Below are 4,439 nucleotides of genomic sequence, written 5' to 3' on the forward strand. Positions count from 1 at the left end.
AAAAATGTTTGCGGTTTATGAACGGAAAGACAGCAAGAGACAGGAAACCAAAGAGATTTTCTTTTTGCTTTTTTATGCAGCTTAAATCCAAAAGGCCAGGAAAGGTCCTTCCATCAAAAATAATGATCAGTAGCTTAAAGAAGCGAGGACACTTGTGTGCACAAAACGCTTTGCTATTTAAATTAATTTGAACTTTAGGGGCTGATTCCAGTCAGAAAAACTTTGTGTTGACTACCCTTGACCTTAACTACTGTTTCTGTGGGATAAAAGATGAGGGAGGATGTCAACCAAAGGAAGCATTCTTTAGAGCCTTTCAAACTAAAACATTATGCTCAGGTTTTTAGATTTTTGCATTTTACTTGATCTGTCAAGAGCCGCATTTAGAAACAAAAGTAAGACTCCACAACATTTGGCTGGGGACAGCTCAATCTAACTGAGCACCCAGCTGGCATCTCCTCGATCGCTTGTTCTGTCCAGTTCTGTGTGTCTGGGGTGTTTTAAGCCTTGGGCTGAAGGCAAATATTATGACTTTACAGTCATAAGGTTATCATTCCCATGCTTCACACGCAAAGAAAGAACAAAAAAAGAAAAGGCAGGAAGTATGTAAAGTGGATTATTACTGCCTTTTATATGGGAGGTTATTATGTTGTTGGCCAGCCTAACTGGGTGGCACGGTGCCTTGATTTGGGGATAGCAGTCTCAGCACTAATTCAACTAATCTTGTTGTAGGTGGGGCAATGTTAGCATCTGTCAGTGTTATCTCAGATCAAAAGGTATGAGTAGAATAGTGACGCTAATTATTTCATTCCTGTGGAGCTGGGCTATAATCTTGTCTGGAGGGGGACAGATGGTGAGTTCCTGTTGACTTCTACAGCAGCTGCTCTCTCAATCAGACAGACCATTGGCTCGCAATAGTTGCCACACTTGATATTTTTTGTGAGGATTTATTTGATGACTGTCGGATTGTTTCATCCATATGCTTTTTTGAAAAAACACTTCTTTATGAGGAGAGACGGGTGATAATAGCACATTATTTATAATATCTGTAAAGGCACTGTAGCTGATACAAGTGCATGTTTTGACCATGAAGACTTTATAAAACATTGTAACTGTAAACTGACAATCTAATCTAAGTAATCGGCTATTGAAAAATCATTGTGGTATACAGCATGTTATTCAACTAAAATTCTATGAAATGCTAAATCCAAGAAATGTTAAGAATTGCTTGCAAACAGCAGCTGACCAAGGTTTGAAAACATTCCATAATCAAAAGTGCGTCCCTCTGCATTACTCAAAATATTCAGCCTTAGCATTTTTCAGTGTTTGTTGGTGATCTGAAGGGCAAACAAATACACTTCAGTTCAGCATATCTTTCACAAAAAGTGCTGAATTTGTGCTATAGACAAACACATACACCTCAATAGAAGGACAGGCACAGCACCAAAATACATTACAGATCCAAACATTGAAGTGCCCGACTGCAAAATCAGCCACAGTTTGCACAACAGCTCAAAACATCCTGCTGGGACAAGTAAAACAGCAGGAGAGCCGACACTCGCCTGAAAAAGCTATAATGCATTCATGCTTACAGTACGCGTTATCTGCTCTCAGACTAAATCCTGCTCTGACTTCTCTGGCGAATGCACATAAATATGAATTTATGATTATGCACCTGTTTAAATACATGTTCAAATTCCCTTTGGTTATTTAGTATGTAATGAAGAGTGAGAGAGCAAACATGTATGCTACAGATTTGCTCTGCTGCCGAATCAGTCTACTCCTGTGTGTGGAAACGTGACTGAGTTCCCTTGAGAGCTCATTTAAGAGAGAGAGAGAAAGAGAGAGAAAGAGAGAGCTGTCTGGCAGAGAGAAAATAAATCAAATAAGAGGAAACTGGGAAACACTGGAACACAATTCAGCTTAACCAGAGGGCTCTCCCTGGGAAAACCAGGAGATTCCTGGTATATCTGGCTCAGAGAAGACATAAAAGCCCAAAGGTGCACACGTGCAAGCAGTTTAACAAGCACCATCTCCAATTTTTGTAATTTAAATGTTTAGTGAGTAACGCATGATTGTTTCTTTGAGATGTATAATGTCAAAAATGTACTGTCCTCAATTTAAAATCAACGTTGCTAAACAAAACATGACGTCCTCAACTGACAGCAATATTATGTGACCTTTAGCAATGTTTACTATTAATTTAATAGTCAATAAAACCCAATATCCACTAGAAATTGCCTGTGTTTACAGTGAATTACCTGCTTCATTAGTCAACTGTGTGAACAACCTCATCCATCACAAATCAATAACATCTTGTGGAGCTTTCACGATTAGATAAAATGGCTAATCCTGGCCATTGATTGGATTATGGGCCATTTGTACACCAATAGCTCACAGTTCCTTTACTGTATGTGAGGTACTTGTAATATCTCCAGAGGTGGGAAAGAAAGGCTCATTATCTGTTCCTCACCTTTTATGTCCTTTCCAAAGCCCATGGAAGAGGAGACGTTCTGGCCTTTGCTACTTGACTTTTCCTTCATCACGTCGTCGTCGCTGGACACGTCACCGGGTGAGCCGATCTTTTTCTTCTTCCTCTTTTTGTGGCGAGGAGGCAGCTTTTTTGGGAAGGCAAACATGGGAAAGATGACCAGGAGCATGGCTACGGAGCACAAGAGAAAGCCACTCCACCTGAATGGAAGAAACAACAAATGGGCTGTTAAAAGGCAATTGAGAACAGATAGATATTCACACAGGAAACACACATAAAGGCTTCTGTTAGTCATACAGATACACATGCATATTTACCAGTTGCCAACAAAGCGAGGGTCACTCTGGTCGATGTTGACTACAGTTTTGGGGTCGACGTAGAAGCCAATGAGGACGCCTCCCAGCAAGTAGCCAGCTGCAGGTCCCAGGGCTCCCATCACATACATGATGGCTAGAAGAAACACAAAGAACAGATCAGAAACTGCCATAACATCAAATACTATTTAACCTGCTTTCTTAACTGGAAACACTATAAATAATTTCTGTTTTGCCAGCATGAAGCCCAAATTAGCTCTAAATTAGGAAGACAGCACTTTGTTTCAGGGACTTTCCACTTTCTTCATTAATGCTCTTAATGACCCGCTGTTACCGGTTACTGTTTAAATCAGACCTGTGGGAGCTGTTCATTACCCCTGATGCATTGTCCACCATATTCAGAACACCTGCACTGAGATCAGTGGGAACTCTCCACCAGCCCTGAGGTCATTTCTCACAGCGTTTGAAGTGTCTGTAACAACCGACCTGAAAGCTCCGGAGGTCTCGCACTGACCTGAGGGCATGCCTCCAGCTCTCCAACAGCAGCAAACCTCAGAGCGAGTGGGGGAGGGGGGCGAAACATTAACCCTCAGGGGCTCTCAGACCATCACTGAGGTGAGCCAATCACACTCCGTCACTTTGCCGCAGGAAGGGAAAAACTCATTAAAGTTAGATAACCTTAGTTGGACAAGTGGAAAAACCTCCTGCGGAAATCCAGCAGAGATGGAAGTCAAAGCCATTTACCAGCTGTAATCAGGGGGCAAAACTTTCTATAATTACACCTGGAACATTGCCGCTAGCCGTCAGGGTGTGAGAGTGTGTGTGTGTGTGTGAATGAGGCGAGGGATTAGCCCTTTATGATGGGGGTGTGTGTGTGTGTGCATATGCATTAAACTGTTTCTGTGAATGAAAAAATTCAAATCTACAAGTAGACACCCAGCAAAATGCTTCTGTTCTTCTATTTGTGTCTCTTAAATGTCACTTTCTGGGATGCTGGCAATAGACTCCATCAGCAGTATGTGCGTGTGTGTGTCCACATGTGTCTGTTTGGCAGCAGGTGTGCTTTGTGTCCGGACCAACACTCGAATGTCTAATCTCTCCCCAGAGACTCACGCACCTCCTGCCAGGTTACATAACGAACGCATGCTTACACACACACGCACACGCACACACTTCTCCATCAACAAAGTTTGTTTTTTGTCAGAATAGAAGCTCAAAAGCCATTTTGTCTCAGTCTGTTTCACCAAATGTTTTATCGGCCCTGCCAACATTTGCATATAGCATTCCTGCATCCCAAAAGGATTGCATCTTTTACTGCCCTCATATTTTTGTCCCAGCACTTTGAGTGCTGTTGGACATCCTTTCCAACCTGGATGTGGCTAAGAGAGCACAAATACGCAAAACCCCTAGTGTGGTTCCAACAATGTCCCAACGCCAAAAGGCTTATCTAGACTTAAAGCAACAGTATGCAAAACCTTTGTAAATCAATGCAAAACTTTCCGCCTTTCTATCGGTTTACCCGTATCACTCAAGCTAAGCCTCTCCCACCAAACCCACAAATTCTAACGGGCAGCAAAAGGGAGTCAGTTGCCCAGTGAAAACAGACAATAGAAATGTCCTCTCTCTGAAATGACCTA

At 42.1% G+C, this 4,439-nt stretch overlaps 1 protein-coding gene across 1 annotated transcript in view; it reads left to right on the plus strand.

Moving 5' to 3' along the window:
- LOC118324384 (solute carrier organic anion transporter family member 5A1) overlaps positions 1-4,439 on the plus strand; it is a 32,792-nt gene that overhangs the window by 21,878 nt on the left and 6,475 nt on the right. The gene's annotated exons all lie outside the window — the stretch shown is intronic.

This window comes from Morone saxatilis, unplaced genomic scaffold (assembly GCF_004916995.1).
Source record: "Morone saxatilis isolate NCDOM2014 unplaced genomic scaffold, NCSU_SB_2.0 Contig0, whole genome shotgun sequence".
Classification (NCBI taxonomy): Eukaryota; Metazoa; Chordata; class Actinopteri; family Moronidae; genus Morone; species Morone saxatilis.